Genomic DNA, 21,008 nt, shown 5'->3' with positions numbered 1-21,008 from the left:
AATTCATAAGGGACAATGGGGACAGAGTGGGTGGGAAGTGAGACTCACTGGGTGTCTAACAGTGTGAGAAGCAGGTTACAGATTCTTTTTTTATCCACGTGATCACATTTAACTCTTGAAACAACCCTATGAGGTTATTCCCAAGTCATTTCCAGATAAATAGACTGAAACTATGAAATGCTAAGTAATTTTCCCCAGATCACTCAGGCAGTAACTGGTAGTCCTGGAATGTAATATTTACGTTCATGGAAAAATGATTGGCTCGGGCTGACTAAGTTGAAAGAGGGAAAGGAGCCTGGAATGTAGTCAACCAAGGCAAGATCACACAGGGCTGGAAAGTCAAACTGATGAGTTCAAAGTCAACTCCACAGGTAATGTGACTCATTCGCCGGCTAACCTAAAACTCAGCCAGCTTGCCTGTGCCTGGAGAGCTTTGACAGGAGCCTGATGCCACACCTGTGATGGTTCAAAGCCTTCCTACATTTTCCACACGTTCTTATGTGTATTTCCTTTCGATTCCCAAGAGCTCCATGCTCCTGTGTTGTGCACATCTATGTAGATATGATGCCCAGCTCTCTCCTAGGTTTTCCCCAAATCCACGACTTCCAAATATTTTACAAATTTGGTAACTTTCTAAAGATGAGTGGGGGTCATGAGGCAAGACACAGCAAGGAGAAACTTATCTTCTGCTATCACCTGGACCCATTCCTTCCACTTCCCATTCCCTGCTTTTTGTTTTTCTACTCCCTTTCCTTATGACACAGGCAAGGCACAGCTCTCATTTGTCTCTTTCAGGGCAGTTCCACCCATGCCCTGGAGGGGGTCCTTGGTGCTTTGTCTTCTCCAATACCTGTGAGCTATTTCTTCTAAACAAATGCAGAGTTCTCCTTGGGAGGAGTTCTAACAGAGAGATGGGATTCTGGGGAGCCTGGAAGCAGGGAGACATGTGCTAAAGGTCATACCAAGTGCAGCATAAGCCCATAGTGACTTTACCAAGACATTGCCAGTGAGGGTAGAAGAATAAAGGGTAAATATGAGACATGGGGAAGGAGAAACTCTGTTTCAAATGGCATGCAAGAGAACTTTTCTATTTTGCAGATTCATTTGCACCATGAAAACTACCTAAGTTCTTAATGAGGTTTATGGTATTTTTTTTCTTTCTCATCAAATGCTTTAGTTCTATCTAAGTTTTGGACATAAGGCAGTATTCTCTCCAGTTATAAAATAGAATATCAGCAGGTGGTCTCAGAAAAGAATTTTCCTAACATGCTGTACACTTTGTCAGAAAAATCTTTTTCATGCCGCTAGATTTTTTTTAAATCATGATTTACTTTCCAGATATTTAAACCTTTATTTCCATTTAGTTTGCTTTGAAATGCAGCAGATTAGCTAGAGCACAAGATTGTCTAGGATCGGCTGAGCGGCAGAGAACACTGACACAGTGAGAGAGGGGGAATGCGAGTCATTTGTCTTCTCTGCAAGCACTCACAAATGATCCTTTCCTGCCATATGTTCCAGAGAATTCTTTTATTTCCCTTCAGGTATTTGACCCCCTATTGAATAGAGGCATTGATCAAAGTTGAAGCTGTGGAGTAACTGATAGAATGAATAGCTTCAATTCTCAGTAAATCAAATGTTAAAAAAGAATCAAAAGTAAAATTCTTGATGTTTAATTCCTATTCCTGAGTCTGGCTTATGTGAACATGAGGATGTTGCTTAACAATCTTGGGCTTCTGGTTTCTTTTTCCTTTTTATTTTTTTAACTATACACAGCCAAGAAGTTCTACAATGAGAAAGAAATTTTTTTTGACTTGTACTGACCTTAGAGATGGAACTCCTTAAGTAAAAGATGGTAATTTGAAATAAAGCTCCTTGTGTCTATTTCCAAAGAATTATGACTTGGAAGGTTCATGTGAGGTGAAGGAGAACAAGAAGAAATAGACATCTAGTTGAGATGCTGTGCCAAACATCTGGAGGAGAAAATGAGAGCATTATGGGAAAACAGATGGAGGGAAGCTTGGCCAGATAAAATTAAAGGAAACGCCGCTCAACATCTGATTAGCTAAGAGAATTCTATTTAAAAGGAAAATATCTATAAAACCTATACTTTAAATTGTCTCTTGACATAAAAACACTTATAAAAATTAGAGTTCTTATCAGGCGTTGAGGTTTACTTTGAAGGTTTTAATTTACTAATTACTCTGTGTATTGTCTTGTTTTGGTTTTTAGTTAGAAACAAGACCCTAACTGATAACCAAAAGGCTTACAGATAAAGACCTACCCTAAAAATTATTTCTATGTTATTTTAATTAACATACTGAAATTGTGTTTCAACAATCAGGGTCTAAATTAAGCATTTGTGGGTGCGAGTTAAATATTTGTTTTTATCAAGAGAAGTTGATAATGCCTTTTTGGGAATTGGCTTTACCTCTGCAAGAAAGAACTTACTGTCGTGTATGAACATTTTATCCATTAGCTATAGTGAGCACAGGGCTGAAGTTCAGGAGCTTTGCAGAGGTCCATGATAATGTTCAAGATCTGATCTTAAAAAATCATTAGGTCCAAAATAAAACACTGAATTCTAAAATGGAAGTGAATAATTACATCAAGAATATATAATATCAAAAGCAAAATTTTGATGGCCTCACATTCTTACAACAGAATACTGTACCACATGTAATGTGACAAATGAGACACGAGTCCTCTAAAATCAAGATGCGCAGGTCTTACAGAGGCTGTGTGACAGCCCTGCTGGTGGGGGGAGCAGCCTTCTAGGACAGCACACACAGCCTTCTGATAAATATTCTTTTGTAGCCCAAAGGAAAAGATTTTCCTTTCCTTTAATAGCCAGAGGAAATGGTGGGAGTCCCTAATCTGGGAACTGGGAGATGTACAGCATACTCCTCAAGACTCCGTGGTATTCCCCTGGAGTCTATGGCTACCCTACTTACCTCTTGCCTAGACTTCCTGCCTCTTTTGACTTCTTGATCCTTGCTTACTTTCCCTTCTCCTGTGACTCCTCTCCTCTTTCCATGCTGTGTGCAGCCACCTTTCTCCTCATTCCTTCTGAAACACACCACCAACAAAAAGCCATTGTGCACAACAGACTTTTTTGAAAGCTTGGGAATAACGAAGAGGGGCCAGAAGCTCATGGAATAATAAACAACTCAAAATTGAATACAAGAGAATAATGTTCTTATAGTTCCTCATCCATCTCCCAAGGGGAAATTTCTCAACCAATACTTTCTTGCTTTGGACCCCGGCCTGCCACCATATTGCTGGTCCACTGCTCCTAGCAAGATTCCCATTTTTCAACTTTCCTCTTCTCCCAGTTCCTAGCACCCCTTGCCTACCAAATAAAAAGTGACCATTCCTGTTATATACCATCTAGTTCATACACTTCCTTTTGCATACCTAACGATGCTTATTATTGTACTTTCCTAGCAAAGACATCTTTTACCCTTAGTTAAATTCTATCAAATCATTGAAATGTGGAAGCTGCTAAATAATTCTCTCTCTCTCTTTGGATAATAATCTTGGATAATAATCCTTACCTTTCTATAAGACTTCTAAAGAAGACCCACATGCTCAAAATAACAATGGCATATGTTTCAGTAAGCTTTCTTTTCCCTGAATAATTTTTTTTTTTTTTTTTTTTTTTTTTTGGTGAAGGTTTTGAAAAAAAAAATCCTTGGAGATTTCAGTCCTTTGTTGATTAACAGAGGAGATAGAGTACAAAGAGCCCAGCTTTTGCTTCCATAGATCAAAATATGTCAAGCCAAAATACTGACTGAGTTCAGGATAAGGAATTTAAGAATGAATTATACAGTAGAAATGACCATCATTAGAAGAGTTAAATAGAGACAAACATCATAATGATAAGCAATATAGGCCCCCAGGAGAAGGGAATTTGTGAGTTAGGCCTTGAAGAAGTAGGATCATATCTTGCTTGGGACTGCTAGAGAACCATTTTCTTCAGTTTCATTTCTCTGGACACTGTGACTGAAAATTTGCCCTAAAGAAGTCCATTTTGTCTTGATGGTGTAGTTTAAAGGACAAAACCATAATGTTAGTTTACTCCACAAAGAATGAAGGAAACATTCACTTATTTTCACCAAGTTTGGTAAGCTATCAATGGATTCAAGACACTTTTTGATGCTGACTTGGGCTCAGTACCCTATTTTTCCCCATGTAGCCAATGATGATCATTTTAACCTGTTTTGGACAAGCATGATGCTAGGAGACAGGAACAGACATGAGGGAACAAACACTACAACATGGCCTTTCTGATCTTTTAGTTAGGGATAACGTAGCTGCAGATAGAGAACTGTAGAACAATGTAGTAGATGGTATAATAGAAATGGTCAGGGACAGCCATGGGCAGAGGGTGACCAACTCTCTTCAGGGATGTTGGGGATTATTCTAAGAGGAGATAACATCTGAGCTCTTTCTCAAAGGATGAGAGAAGATCACCAGGCAGCGAGAAGGAGAAGAACATTCCAGAGAGGTGGAGAACACAATAAATGGCCCAGAGATGAAGCTGCACAGAAGGGAAGCTAAAGAAGCCGAGCCATATGTTTTGGATCAAAGCAGGTCTAATGGATCCTGTGGATGCCACAGAGAGGACGGGGATGGCCAAAGTTAAGGCGTCAAAGATGTGGGGGACATAGACTGAGTGAGTAGGGACTCTGCTTGCACCCAACCCTACTTCTACAGAGCAGAGCTGCTTCAGTGTTTTATATATTGGGATTTTAGATTATACTTCATTTGGGAAGAAAGGAAAAATAAAGCTTAAAAAAATAGATGACAATGAAAATCAGGTAATTGACAATTATAGCTTTGTGATTTAGAAAGAGAGCTGCAGCATCAGTTACAAAGTAGATTGGAAGACAGGGATACCAATAAGCGGTTTATTGCAAGGGTTCAGGCAAGAGATGGTGAAGCCTTGCACAGAGGCATGGATGGCATCGTTTAGAAGCCAAATGCAATGACTACAAGATTTTGAAGTATACTTCAGGGCATTTTGTAAGGTCGGAAATGTTCCAGAGATCTAAGATCATTCTGGGTAAAGAGGAAGAAATGAATAATACATAAAACTATTTACTCCTTTCACTTTGACCCACGCCCTTACCATAGCAGGAGGATATGGCCTTATTGTCAACCGGTTAAATGGGTTCATTAAGGACTTTCTTCCTTATGGGTAGAATCCAGCTGACAGCTGGCAATGGGGGTGCAGAGCACCAAAGGGTGCCAAACACAGACTAGGAATCCTGAAAAGGTTTAGTCACTTCTCTGCCTCAGCCTCGAATAGTTTTCCTGCAGAACCAGAGGATAATGTACCTAGTTTATTTAAGGCATCCTCACATTCACAGGAGTGGGCCCTTCCTCTTCTCCACTTGCCCATAGCCTCTCCCACACCTGTGCTCCCTCAGTCTTGTTAATGCCTACTACCCTCCCCTTCCCATCCCCAGAATCCCTCCCTCCTCTGTGCATTACCAGCATCCTCCTTCCTCACAGACAGTTAAAGACTCTGGAACTCAAGGATGGAGAAAGAAGAGGATGAGAGATCATCACTGGCTGAGCCTAAGGTTAGAAATATAAGATATAATTAGACACTAAGTGAACTACAAAGATTAAATTCTGTCTCCTTACAGCTCATAATGCCAAGTGCTTCCAAACTTCTGTTGCATTTAATATGAATAGATAGATGCTGATATAGATAGACATAGACGTAGATGATATATAGATGCATAGATATAGGTATAGGAATGGGTATGGAAACTCTGCTTATACATATACATACACATATAGTTCCTCTATTTCCTTAACTTCGGGAAAAATCTAGTTCTTCCAAGAACAGAGGTGGTACACCTCTCCTGCCACATTTATAAATATTGTTTCTAACTTAAATAAAATTTTTACATAATTTAATTAGATGCTAAAATATTAGATTTTCTTTCCCGAAGTCATGTGCGGATTAGCAAGCGAAACCTAAAATAGAGCAAAAGAAACCAAGACCCAGAGAGACCACTATAGGAAATTCCTAGAGGGGTGGGGAGCATTTTTTTGACCTTCAGAGCATCCTCAGTGGTAGATTTTTCAGCTGCTGTGTCTTCCTCACTGGAGGGAGGATAAGTCTGGCTGGCAGGAAAGAAAGGAAGTGGTTGGCAAAGAAGGACATTTTAGTAACTCAGATCTTTCTCCATCAAAGCCTACAGTCTCCATTTCTTTTTCAACAAATTCTAGTCCCTCCTTCAAGCCCTCTCACATTCTCTGTAAATCTTTCCACTTTCACACTGATCCACAATGAGTTACTGCTCTTTGAACCACGATTATGGTGAAGTGGGTTAAGATCCCAGGGCCTTGGGATCAATCTGGTTTGTGCTTGAATTCTCAGTCTAGTATACATTTATTGAGTGAATGCTGGTATATTATTTAACCTCTCTGATTCTCAAGGTCATAATACCTAATATCCACGGACCATTGACCCCACGTAGGCACTGTTTTAAGCACTATACTTCTATTATCTCATTTAATATCAACTCAATAAGGTGAATTCCATGATTATCCTTATTTTATATTTGAGAAAATGGAAGCAAAAAGAGGGACATCAGTGCTCAAAAGGTCACATGACTGGTAGCAGAGGCTGGATACACCAACTAAATATCTTGGAAGGAGTGTTCTCTCTGCAGCAGGAACAGGCCAGGCCACACCTGGAACCAGAGCTTTGCAATCTGATTCCAGAGTCTGACATTAACCACTGAACCCTACTTCCTCCCCATGTCTGTGCACCGAGATTGGAGGTTGTAGGTAAAATTCAAGAGATAAGTATGTGATGTCCTTAGGATAGTGCCTGGCATATAGCAAAACTCCATAAACAAATATTGAGATTATTTGAGATCTCTGTTATTATTGAGATTTGATTATTACCCACTTAACAGTTAGATGTTCCTTATATTATTACCTCTGTGTCCATCCTATTTTCCTACCATCTTGCAGTGTCCCGAGAAAAGCCAGGTCTCTTATCTAATTCCCTTTAGAGCGATAATGGAAACCTATGTACCAATGTACATGGATTAGAGACAATTCTAGATGGAGGCAGTGTCTGTTGCTGTGGGGTTTCCCCAGTTTGATCCAAAAGAATCAGCATTGTGGCAGAGTATGTGTTTATACACATTCTTGTCTTGTGTCTTCATAACATGCACTGGCCTGAAAACAAATATGAGTCACTGACCCTGCCATAAACCAGAGATTGCGAGAGAGAGAGAAAGAGAGAGAGAGAGAGAGCGAAGGAAGGAAGGGAGGAAAAAAGGAAGGGGAGGGAAGGAGAGAAAGAAAGGAAAGCAGAAAAAGGTTTTAAAAATAAAGGCTATGGGCTCTTTTTATGTGTATGTCTAATTTGGGTCTATAATCTGATTGTTTTGTCTCTCTCTTAGCTTTGAAGCTTGGTATATAACACTGCTTCATTTTTTTTTCCTTTGTTCAATAGTAGATTCTTAAGACAAGCTGTGACATTCCTCTATTTGTCCTGAACCCCACCTTCCAAGGGTGATTGCAGTTTATATTAACCACCATTCAGAGAAAACTTTTATCCCTTTTAAGCGTCGAGCAAAATCAAGAATGTGGCAGTCATAAAATCCCCATTCTGCTCTAGCAGAACCAGTATTGCCACCTCAGGAATCAGGGACGTAAGTCCTCTGCAAAGTTGTCAAGGAGGTTCTATTTTTGGCCTCCAGTCTGTTTCGGCAGTGATGAGAAAAAGCAGGCCAGAAAAACACGAAAAATAGTTGAGGGCATCTGTAATATCCATGAAAGGGACACGGAAGGAACTTGCATGTGTCAGATGGAGGAGAAAATTTGAAACAAAAGGAAAATCTGGAGGCAGATTATTTAACATTCATTTATGCATTCATTCAACAAATATTTGCTGAGTGCCTACTTGGTGCAAAGCACTGCACAGGGTGATCTTATGGAGGATATAAATATTAAACAGGCTCAGCTCCTGCCTTTATCTTACAGTCAAGTAGGAGAGATAAGGCATGCACATATTTATTATTTAGTGGTGTCGTGTAAACGTTTGAGGTGGGAACCTGTGGGCTAAAAGACTATATTAGTCATTCTACCCGGAGTGGAGATGCAAATCAACCTGGCCCACAGCATCGTCAGTCAGCACAGAGCATTGGCCTTCTGGCCTTTCCCTAACCAACAGCACATGAGTCCTACATATTGCGGACTCAGACTAAGGAAATGCAGCTGAGTCCTCTCACTTTCAGAGGTAGCAAAGGCTATATGAATTTCACAGAAAATCCTGTTTTCAGTGGCAGATGATTTCAACAGTCTAACATGAGTGGATTCAGAATTCAGGGAGGCAGTGGTTTATGGTGGCTTAGCACAGAGGTTTTGGAAATACAGTCATGGAATGCTTCTCACCCCTGTTTGTTGGTCCCTTGACAATGAAGCTCTCTGAATCTCCATCACCTCCTTTGTAAAATAGCAGTTGAAAGGATACTCTGAAGTAATGTACTCTGAAATAGAGTACTCAAAAAACAGACATTGGTAAAAAATAGAACGTTAAAAAAAAAAAAAAACAGACATTAAAGTCGTCTGGGTCACTTTGTGTTCAAAGAGTCCTGTACTACTTAGTGTACTAGGTGCTAGTCCTGCAACCTATTCTTGGTTCTTCCTTTTATCTTGTGTGATACTAGGCTGAACATTTCATTGTTGTCTCATTCTTTTAAATTACTGTGGTAAAATATACATAACTTAAAATTTACCATTTTAGGCCATGGTAAGTACACAGTTCAGCAGCATCAAATACATTCGCATTGTATGTCACCACCACCCATCTCCAGAACTTTTTCATCTTCCTAAACTGAAACTCCATACCCATCAAACATTAACTCCCATTTCCCCCTTCCTCTCAGCCCCTAGCAATCACTCTTCTATTTTCTATGAATGTGACTACTCTAGGTACCTCATATACATGAAAATATACAATATTAGTCCTTCAGTGTCTGCCTTATTTATTTTACTTATCATACTGTCTTTAAGGTTCATCCATGTGATAGCATTATTGGAATTTGCTAAAGGGCTGAGTAATATTCCATTGAGGGTATATATCACATTTTGTTTATCCATTCATCTGTTGATGGATATTTGGGTTATTTCTATCTTTTGGCCGTTGTGAATAATGCTGCTCTGATCATCAGTGTATAAAAACCTGTTTAATCCTTTCTCATTTTTTAAAATAATATCTCAAAAATAGTATTGCTGTATTTTTTAAAAAAGATTTATTTATTTATTTATTTATTTATTTATTTATTTATTTATGAGAGACCCAGAGAGAGAGAGAGGCAGAGACATAGGCAAAGGGAGAAGCAGACTCCATGCTGGGAGCCCGATGTGGGACTCAGTCCTGGGACCCTGGGATCATGACCCAAGCCAAAGGCAGATGCTCGACCACTGAGGCACCCAGGTGCCCCCTATTACTATAATTTTTTAAATACCCTCTTATCCCTGTAAGTGACAATATAAAAATTGATAAAGTATTTTCTCTTTAAACTATTCTGTGCTTATAGTGGGAGTATCAGGAAAGTTATTTTATTTGAGTCCTATATGTACCCTTTGGTAAGTCTCTATAACCATAAATCAAGCACCCTTACATAACCACCATAGGTTTTGTCAATTCAGATTGGCTACATTTAATGGAATGAAAAAAAAATGAAAAATATACTCTTGTTGAACTTTTGGAAAGTATTACATTTTTCCTATAAATAAATAAGTCATAAAGAAATACGGATTGGCTAACAATGGCCCATAGACCAAAATCCAGCCTACTGCCTAGTTTTCACGGTCTGCAAATTAAGAATGGGTTTCACACTTTCTTAATAGTTGGAAAAAATCCTAAAAAGAGTAATACCTTGTGACATATTAAAATTAAACAAAATTCATATTCTAGTGTCCACAAATAAAATTTTATTGGAACTCAGCCACATTCACTTAACCATATATTGTCTATAGCTTCTCTCGAGCTACAATGGCAGAGTTGAGTAGCTGTGATAGAGATTACATGACTCTCAAATACTAAATATTCATGTTCTACCCCTTTATAGGAAAAAATTTGTCAACCCCTAATATAAATCATTGATCTAATCAATCCTTCATTTACAGTTAAAGAAATCAAGTCCCAGGTAAGTGTCCTGTCAGACCAGAGATTCAAAGCTTACAGTGGCTAAAAGGAAACCACTGCTCCACTCCTACTTCAAGTCCCAAACCATGTCTCAGGGTATTCCTAGCTTAAAACACAGTGGCTTACCTTACAGCTGTAGATCATAGATGTGAAACAATCAAACATCATTGCTTCACATTAATAATGCAGGATGGCCTGCTTCTGTTCTTTATTTCCTCTGCAGAATGCTTGGTTGTTAACTTCTTTGTGAAGGTCACATTGGTTCATATCTTCATTTGTTGACCTTTGTCTTTAATTTCTTAAGCACTATTTCATATAATGTTAATAGTTCCCAACTGCTTTTGTGATGAAGCCTAAATGACGTAAGGTTATAAGGCTCCTAACCTGGCTTCAACTTACCTTCCCAGTCTTACTTCCTTATCTTTGTCTTTCTCTCTTCTCTCTTTGTCTTCTATGCTCACAGAACTTCTACAAACTCTTGATACCCCCTCCAGACCTATCTCACCTCTGAGTATTTTTTCATGCTATCTCTTACCAGGGAAACATTAATCACATCACTCATCTAGCAAGGTCCTCATCATTCTCCAAGATCTAGTCCAAATGCCTCTCCCTGCAAGGGGTCTCCCCAATTCCTACCACAGGGAGAAGCAATAACTCTTCTTTCCCTGTGAATTGTGGCCAAAATCATTTCAGGAATGCTGTATTAAACATCTGAGTTTATTATAAGAATAGACAATAAGTTATTTCTATAGATTAGCAGACAATACAACATCAAAGGCGAAGGTTCACAGACATTTCCCAAGCTTTTCATTCACAAAGCCGTGATTCAATGCCATTTGCTCATCAAAATTCACAGAAGCTTGTACTGTCATCATGTGTTCTCATAGCAGTTTTTGCCACAATGTGTAGATATTGTAACTACAGTTTCTGAGTCATGGTGCTTTACACTAATATGTACAAAGCGTTATGTTTTGAAAATGAAATATTTTCTCATGTTTATTCTGAAAAAGCTCTCCAAAAACTAGAGTGATGAACTCAGAGCCTAATTTTGATTGGTTCCCAACCAAAAATAAAATCTTGACTGAACTGAATTTTACATTTGAGTTTTCTTCACTCAAGTTGGACTAAAAAGACCCCAGTGTCAACACTTTGCAATTCAGTTCATAAAACCTTCCCAAAGACAAGATGACATACTAGGAAGTTTGTTGTTTCATATGAGTTACAAATTTGGATCCTGATGTTTTATAATAAACTAGGTTACAATAGAGACTTGAAGAAAAACATAAATAACCTGTTGAATAAGCCACTTGGATCATTTCTGCCATCATTTCATTACCCCCATTGGTTTTCCTTTTCTTCCCTAGTGCATGCTGACAGAGGAACAATAGAATTTCCAAAGTTTCCGGGTAAACTTTGGAGCAGTCAGCGATCCATATATTGGCACTGCTGAAATTTTCTCTAAAGATAAGTGTATAGGTAAAAACTGCCTTCCGGGACAGAAAAGTAGGATCCAAGCCTTTATTTCTATCATTAACTTATTTTAATCAGGTCAATCTCTCCTTGGGCTATTTCCCTATCAGTAAAATTGTAATAGCAATTCCTACCTTCCAGTTTGTTTTTTGAGAATTATATTATGTGACTTCTTTCAAAATTGGACACACCCATTAGGAGTATGACACTTATTCAGAGGATAATTCATCCCAAATGCATTCTGCCAAATTCTCACCAGATGCCAACAAAGTACCACACAGTGTTCTGTCTAGAGAAGAGAAAGGGACCATCTCTACTCTTGAGGAGAAATTTCTCAGGGAGGCAGAAAATAAATAAATATGGGAGTACAGATTATGCTGAGTGCTACAAAGGGATGGAGAAGCTGCCCTGAGGAAGAGAAAACACCTCTCTGGGCATGACATGTAAGCTTTGGTTACCACAGGCTGAGGAAGCATCCGTCATGGAAGGGGGATGGATACCATGTGAATGATTTAAAAATAACCAAAATATGGTTGATTTAAAATAACCAAATGATTTAAAAATAACCAAAGTCAGACCCCAGTAAGACCAAAAAGACACTGCTCCCTGTGATATGAGAGATGTTTAATCCCCTCATCTAAGCCACAAATAGAGGATGGGCTTGTACAACACATTTGCCCTTTCTAGGTGGGGCCCAGGAGCAAGTGTCAGTAATCCTGAAACTTCGTGGAACCTGCCACCCATGCACAACATTATTTAGGCATCATCTATTAAGTAGGTTCCTATATATTTTGTGTAGTCTAAATAATCAGAGTACTGAATCTAGCTTCCTGAGCTGACTCCAAATCATACCTCTGTTTGAGACATCAGCATGAGACTTTGTAGATTCCTTCATTCACTCAGTAAACATGTATGTGGGCCATGCAATCTGTATGCCTGGTATTGTGATAGGCACTGGAGAAGGATAAAGACCTAGTCCCTGCCTTCTAGGAGCTCAGAGCCAAGCCCTGAATAGACAAGTAAACAAAAGAGCCCAGTAGACAAATCATAATGTGAAGGAGGAAGTGAGCTCTGGTGTGATAGAAGTGCAGGGAGACTCACTCAAACTCCAGGGGATGCAGCTGGAGGAGGCTTCCCAGAGTAGCCATGTGTAATGAGACAGCACACCCATTTGGGATGTTGTAGGTGGTTCCATACAGTTGGAGCAGAAACTACATCTTAGGAGACAAAGGAGAAGAAAAACAGGCCAATAAAGATGGGCCTCATGTGCCCTTCTGAAGATTTGGGATTATGCCCTAAAGGTTGTAAATTGCTAATAAATAGTTTTAAACAGAGAAGTTATGCATCTCTTTTGCATCCATGAGGAAATGTTATTACATTTTATTTATTTTTTTAAGTTTTTTTTTCATTTTTATTTATTTATGATAGTCACACACACACAGAGAGAGAGAGAGAGAGAGAGAGGCAGAGACACAGGCAGAGGGAGAAGCAGGCTCCATGCACCGGGAGCCCGACGTGGGATTCGATCCCAGGTCTCCAGGATCGCGCCCTGGGCCAAAGGCAGGCGCTAAACCGCTGCGCCACCCAGGGATCCCATGTTATTACATTTTAGATTTAACTTTCAGAATTGTTATAGATATAAAAATACATAAATCACAAGTGTGCAGCTCGATAAATTAAAAATTACATTTTAGGAGAGTATTTTATTATTCTACAGTAATTTACAGTCATTTTGGCTGCTATCCTATATTTTGATACTACAGGTGTTTAAAGTTTCAACTTCAAATGAAGGTATTATTTATTCTGGCCTAAATTATGATGGAGAAGTGCTAAATTACTCTAAGTTGTACATCTGAGGGATGTAAAGGAATTCAACAAACACTCATCAGGTTTCAGCCATACCAGCCTCCCTTCTGTTACTCAGCACTTTCCTCAGCTCAGAGTATTTGCACTTGCTCTTCTCTGCACCTGAATTCCCTTCAGCTCTCATTGGATTAAGCTCCTTTTCATTCTTTAAATCCCAACTTAAATGTCACCTCCCTTGAAGAGACCTTCCCTGACCTACTGAGTCAGAAACTCTGGGGTTGGGCACAACACACACTAAACTTTGAAGACCACTGACTAAGAAAGCATATGGAAAGAATTATGTATAAACCAGGGAGATTCTGAGTTCTAAAGGACTTATATGCCATAAAAATGTATTTCAATAAATAAATAAATGACCTACACATATACTTATGCACTGTTTGTGTAATAAGTACTAGAAAAAAATAGGGCAAGCAAGGACCAATGATGGTAGGAGAAAACAAACCCAAGGTTCACAAAAATCCATTCATTCATTCATTAAACAGGGTAGTGGCAGTGGCCAAGTGCAAGTGATAAGATGGTCACAGAAGGTATCTATTACCTGCCCCACTTTATGAAAAGACAACTGAGGCACAGAGTGGTCAATAACTCTTCTGAGATCGGACAGCTGGTAAGTGGGAGAGGCAGGACTCAAATACAGGCAGCATGAATTCAGAGTCTGCACTCATAACCATCATGCTAAAATAGGCATACTGTTTCTGCCTTCCCTCCTGACAAAGGATGGCTTTGAGCTTAAAATAGAACACTCTAGTAAAGTGCTTTGAATATTAAGAAGGGTACTATGTGAATTTAACAATGCCGTTATATTGTATAAATATAACTCATTAAACAAAGTATAATGAATTGGCTCCTAATCTTCTGTATATTGTGGTTAAAAGCAGCACTAATATTTGCAGCAAGAAAAACAATTAGCACATTCATTAAGTAGAGTCCTGCTTACACTTCACTCATTAACTTTAATCATCTATGAAATGCTTGAACTAAACTAACCTGTCAGCCCCAGAGTCATTAGTGCCTGTCTGCAAAAGATGATGCTTTAATTTTTAGGGTATGTTTTAATTTTACAGACTAACAAAGAACCCAGCTCAGTCACTGTTTTCCCTTAATGGTACTTGTGATCAAGACATTGAATATTATTTAAGCTAAGAAATTATCATCCTTCACAATAGCACCATAAATTAGTTCCTAATTAATAGTTGTATTTGTTACCCTTTACTTTCCCAACTATTATAACTCCTATTCAGTCTTCTTTTATCAGCAATATACATTCTTAAATGGAACTTATCAAAACAGTTGACCCTTGAACATCGTTAGGGGGAGGGGAAGGGATGCCAATCCCCCTGCACAGTCAAAAATCTACATATAACTTGTGACGTCCCCAAAACTTAACTACTAATAGCCTATTATTGTTGACTGATAACAGAAACAGTAGATTAACTTCTATTTTGTATGCTGTGTTCTTATATACTGTGTTCATATAATAAATTAGCAAGCTAGAGAGAAGAAAATGTTATTTTAAAAATCATAAAGAAGAGAAAATACATTTACAATACTGTACTGTATTTTTAAAAATTCAAGTATAAATGAATCCATGAGTTCAAACCATGTTGTCCAAAGGTCAACTGTATTTCTAAGGAGGTGTAATTCTTAAGCCTCGGTCAACACAGAGAACTCCGTATGTGATACCAGATAACTGGAAAAAAATTAAAAAGTAGTTTTTAATGGGCTATGACAGACACCTTTGAGAATCTGAGTATACCATGAACCTCCTCCCAAGAAAAATTTACATATGCACTTTCAAGAAGTTCACCAAACTCCCAGAAATCTATCCTTGGGGCACTAGGAATCCCAGGGTAGGGATCTGTGCTTTAATTTAAATTAGCTGTTGAGAAGCAACTAAAGTTTATCTCTAGCTGATGATATAAACCCTTCTTTAAAGAAGTATGCTAATAGGTATAGAAGGAATATAGATGTAACACACTCACCACTGGGAAAATTTGAACATGGAGTTGATATTAGATGGTTTAGGATATTATTTCTTTTCATAAGTGATATAATACATTTGTCATGCAGGAACATGCTCATATTTTGTGGGGGATGTAAAAGTCTTTAAAGGTGAATAGTCATGACTAAAATTTACATTGAAAAGGTTCAACAAGATTAGATGGATAGCTAGATAGGTAGATAGATAAATTGATTGATTTATGGACTGAATTGTGACCCCCCAAATTCTTATGTTGAAACCCTAAACCCCAATATGATTATATTTGTATATGGTTATTAAAGAATTAGGGTTAAATAATAAGAATGGAACCTTAATTGAATAGGACTGGTGTTCTTATAAGAAGAGGAAGAGACGAGTGTGTGCAGAAGAGAAAAGACTAGGTAAGGACACAGCAAAAGGGCAAGCAAAGGAAAGAGGCCTTAGAAGAAATCCAACCTAACAACTTTGATCTTGGACTTCTCGCCTCCAGAACTGTGAGAAAATAAATTTCTGCTGTTTAAGCTACTCAGCGTACAGTATTTTGTTATTGCAGCCCTAGCAGACTAAGATAGGTAGGTAGATGATAAGTATAGATTACATGATAGGAAAAAAAAAAGATTACATGATAGATAGATGAGAGAAAGAGAGATGACAGATGGAGAGAGAAAGAAAGAAGAAAGAAAGAAAGAAAGAAAGAAAGAAAGAAAGAAAGAAAGAAAGAAAGAAAGAAAGAAAATAGATGGTGAGTATATGTTTTCTATTTTTATTGTTCTTGCAAATTTTCTAACTTCAAAATTTTCATAATAAAAATCTGGAGGAAACATTCTTGATTTTGAGAATTTTGGGTATTGGAAAAGAAAGCATTAATGTAATTTTGAAGTCTAGAGGGGAAAGGTAAGATGTATATGGATATTCTAAAATAGAAGCTTCTATTAAAAAATTCCAATAGAGGTTTCAGAATTGTTCTAGAAATAAGATTAGGGAAGAGGTTAATAAAAAAGGAACGCCTCAGGTTAGGGTCATAAATTGTCAGAACCCACCTTAATTTCAAATAAACTGAAACTTCTTTTCAGATTTGGTTTGTTTACTCTTTTCTATGTACAGCTATCACTTTCAAACTTGATTACTAGAGTATTAATTTTTTGAGGAATCTGTTAAAAATATTGATCTGATGTATGTTTTATTAGAATTTGAGAATATTATCAGTAAATATAGCAGGTAGAACTGATGTGGAGCAGGGATCTCCCACAACAAGCAGATTCAAAGGATAAAAGGAATTCTAACGCATTACTAGGACATGTAAGAAAAACTGGATAAGCAAAGGGATATACTACATTTCTAGGTGGGAAAACTTGTAAAAATATCAATTCTCTCCAAATCTGTACCTAGATTCAATGTAATTCCAATAAAAATCTCAACCAGATTTTTCATGTATCTTGAAAAGCTGATTCTAAAATTTGTGTTGAAGATCAAGAAAAAAACTTCACATAAAAAGAAAAAGATTGAGTAACTTGCCCTCCCAGATACTAAGTCGTGGTTATAAAAACAGCACGATGGCATGCTATTGGTGTGAGAGAAACAAACAAAAATACACTGTCCAGAAACTGATCCTCCATGTATAGAAAACTGTTGTATCACAGAAGAGACTTTGCAAATTAATGAAGAAAGGATGGACTTTTGAATAACTGGAGCTTGGACGATTAGCTTTGTGCATTGAAAATATGAACTAGATCCCTCACAGTATAACCCAAAACTCCCTTTTAATTCAGGTTAAAATTTCAAATATAATTTTTCTTTATGAACTTTGGTTAGGAAAAAATTTACTTCAATATGACCAGATAAACAAAAAAAATAAAAAATAAAGGTAAATATTTCTATTTTAACTACTCCAAAGCTAAACACTTCTGGACATTATTAATGGGTAAAAATAATCCACTCATTGGCAGAAGATATTTACAATACATATATTAAATGGAGGATCAGTGTGCAAAATAGTTAGAACTCATGAAAGTAAAAAAAGACAAGTGAATGGACAGAGGCACGAACTGAGCCAACATTTAATAGACATACGACATGTTGTCCCCTTATTAGAAATGGAAGAAATGCAGATTGAAACTGCAAAAATATACCATTTACACTTGCCAGATTGGCAGAAGGTGTAAAGTCATATAGTCCCACATGTTGGCCAGGATGTGGAGCGTCAGTGACATCTATACACAGCTGGTGGGAATGTACACTGGCACTCCCACATTTTCCAATATAGTAAAAAATGCAGATACTCTGCAGTTCAACAGTTTAATTCCAAGCACATGCCATAAAGAAAAGCTTTCATGTGTGCACCAAAAGGTACATGCCTTGAGAGACTCCTAACTCTGGGAAACGAACAAGGGGTGGTGGAAAGGGAGGTGGGCAGGGGTGGGAGTGACTGGATGACGGGCACTGAGGGGGGCACTTGATGGGATGAGCACTGGGTGTTATGCAATATGTTGGCAAATTGAACTCCAATAAAAAAAATAAGTAAAAGGATACTTAACCCTAGAAATTAAAACAAACAAACAAAAAAAGGTACATGCCTGAATGTACATAACAATGCTGTTCATAACAGCACAAAACTGGAAAAAACATATGTGATCATCATGATCCTGAATAAATATCTGTATTTTTTTTAAAGATTTTTTAAAATTTATTCATGAGAGACACAGAGAGTCACAAATATAGGCAAAGGGAGAAGCAGGCTCCATGCAGGGAGCCTGATGTGGGACTCGATCCTGAGACTCCAGGATCACACCCTGGGCCGAAGGCAGACGCTCAACCACTGAGCCACCCAGTCATCCCAAATATCTGTATTTTTATATAAAAATAGATAGGTAGATAGATAGATCTCTTAATAGCTTAGCTTGTATTTCATTTCAGGATATTCTTATAATGGAAATACTGTATAGCCCACTTATCAACACCAGGAAATTTAACAAAAATAACAATATTTTTATCTAATCTTTAATTCATAAGACTTTAATCTTCCATCCACAGTCAACTTTTCCTATTATTTCAATTATGTATCTTTTTCCTCCAGTACAGGATCCAACCTGGGATCATGCATTACATTTAGTTATTATGCTGCTTTAGTGTCACTAAATCTGAATTTCTCAAATTTTTCTTTCTTTGTCTTTCATGGCATTGACAATTTTAAGAATTCTGACCAATTACTGAATAGAATAATCTCCATTTATCAGTTTCTTATTGTATTTGGTTTTGAGTCATGGTTGTAAAGACTTTGTTTAGATCTGGATTATAGAGGAACTCATCCATTTCTCCTAGTCATTGTAGTTTTATTTTTTCATATAGATCTCTGTTAATTTAGAGTTTATTCTTGTGTGTAGTGTGAGTTTCATCTTTTTCCAAGTGGCAATCCAGTTGTTTCAACATCCTATGGTAGAAAAACCAACCTTTGCCCCAATAATTTGAGATACCAACTTCATCATATACTAGATTTCTCCATTGTAGGTGGTTTTGTTTAAGAACTTTCTGTTTTGTTCTATTGTTCTATCTATTCATGTACCATCAGTACCGCTCTGTTTTAATCATAGAAGCTTTGGAGCTCTGGTACCTGGGAGAGTTAGTCTTCTCTCATACTTCTTTCTTTTCAGCATTTTTCTAGTGATTTCTGTGTGTTTATTTTCTCCTATTATGTTTGAATCAACTTGTCCTGATGTAACAAAGAGCTAGTTGGTACTGGTGTGGTTTTTTTTTTTTTAATTTTTTTTTATTTTTTATTTATTTACTTATGATAGTCACAGAGAGAGAGAGAGGCAGAGACACAGGCAGAGGGAGAAGCAGGCTCCATGCACCGGGAGCCTGATATGGGATTCGAACCCGGGTCTCCAGGATCGCGCCCTGGGCCAAAGGCAGGCGCCAAACCGCTGCGCCACCCAGGGATCCCGGTACTGCTGTTTTTATTAGGATCTCATTCGTTTAAAAATTAACATAGAGAGGGCAGCCCGGGTGGCTCAGTGATTTAGCGCCACCTTCAGCCCAGGGCCTGATCCTGGAGACCTGGAATCGAGTCCCAGGTCGGGCTCCCTGCATGGAGCCTGCTTCTCCTTCTGCCTATGTCTCTGCCTCTTTGTCTCTCTCTCTCTCTCTCTCTCTCTCTCTGTCTCTCATAAATCAATCAATCAATCAATCAATCAATCTTTAAAAAAATTAGCATAGAGAGAAGTAGTATCTTGATTAGGTTGAGATGTCCTAAGCAAAACAAGAGATGTCTTTTCCATTTGCTCAAGTCTACTTTTGTGTTTTGCACATTTTTGAGCTACCAAAAAAAAAATAGCATTTTAATATAGTTAAACCTAATAAATGGAGAAGGTTTATCATGCCTTTGGAGAGAAGACTCAATATAATAAAGATGTCATTTCTTCCCAACTTAAAGACCAAATTTAATAAAATTCTAATCAGAGCCTCGGCAGCAATTTCATTACCCTTGATAATAATTCCAAAATTCATTTGCAAAGGTAACAAGTCAAAGAAGATAAGAAAGAGAAGGGAGATGCAGACTTGCCCTATTAGAAACCAAGACTTCCCATAAAACCAAAATAATTAAGACAGTGTGGTACTGATGCTAAGACAGACAAATAAACCAATGGAACCAAACAGGGAGCCCAGGATCTGAACCATGATGTATTAATCAGGATAAGCTACAGCAACAAATTAGCCTAGAAATCTCAGAGGTTTCGTGCTTATAGTTTACTTCTTGCTCATACAGAGTCTGCTGTTAGTACAGATGACCACGAGGTGATTTAACAATCAGGTAGCTCTTTCTTGTGGCTCTCCCATCTCAACACACATTCTTCAGGGAAGCTGAAAGATTGATCAAGGATTTTTCAATCTATTCCCAAAGTTTACACACATGGCTTCTGCTCACAGGTCATTGGTCATTATAAGTTATCTGGCCCTGCCAAGCGGGGGAAGAGCTGGCAGGTAGTATTTGACATATCCAGAAGCAATAGGATAGCAAGATATTGGTGAGTGCTGATAATGTCTGTCTTACACTAAAACTTAAGGTATGAAAGTGATGACATTACACATCAGTTTTTAGAAAATGGAATATATGCAAGAACTGGTAATGAGTAAGCTGGTTTTCATATAACCAATTTATATGAACCAATTTCATATAACCAAGTTATAATTCAATTTATTAAATTTGAACCCTATCTCACGTTATGTCCAAACATTCCAGGTGGATTAAAGATTTAAATGTGAAAAATAAAACTCTAGCATCTTTAGTAGAAATCAGAAATGGTTTTTTTTTTTGTTTGTTTGTTTTTTCTTTTTTTTTTTTTAGAAATCAGAAGTTACTCTCTTTCCTAAATCTAATAAAAAAGGATTTCTTTAATAAAACAAAAGCACCAATAGAAAAGAAAGGATTGATACATTTCACTAGGAACAAAAGAGAGCACAAGCAGTGTTTAAAAATAAACCATAGAACTGAAGAAGATATTT

At 37.7% G+C, this 21,008-nt stretch overlaps 1 long non-coding RNA gene across 4 annotated transcripts in view; it reads left to right on the top strand.

Annotated features, from left to right (window-relative positions):
- The window catches only part of LOC112656645 (uncharacterized), a 50,560-nt gene that overhangs the window by 24,457 nt on the left and 5,095 nt on the right, over positions 1-21,008 (top strand). Inside the window, exons 3-5 of one of the 4 annotated variants that reach the window (XR_003134545.3) lie at positions 4,458-4,675; positions 5,472-5,588; positions 11,554-13,249. This is a non-coding gene — a long non-coding RNA (uncharacterized LOC112656645). Of the gene's footprint in view, positions 1-4,457; positions 4,676-5,471; positions 5,589-11,553; positions 13,250-21,008 lie in introns of those variants that run through there. The other 3 variants (XR_003134544.3, XR_004812588.2, XR_004812589.2) reach the window with 3 other exon arrangements.

This window comes from Canis lupus, chromosome 37 (assembly GCF_003254725.2).
Source record: "Canis lupus dingo isolate Sandy chromosome 37, ASM325472v2, whole genome shotgun sequence".
Classification (NCBI taxonomy): domain Eukaryota; kingdom Metazoa; phylum Chordata; class Mammalia; order Carnivora; family Canidae; genus Canis; species Canis lupus.
This window is presented reverse-complemented; position numbering and strand designations above follow the sequence as displayed.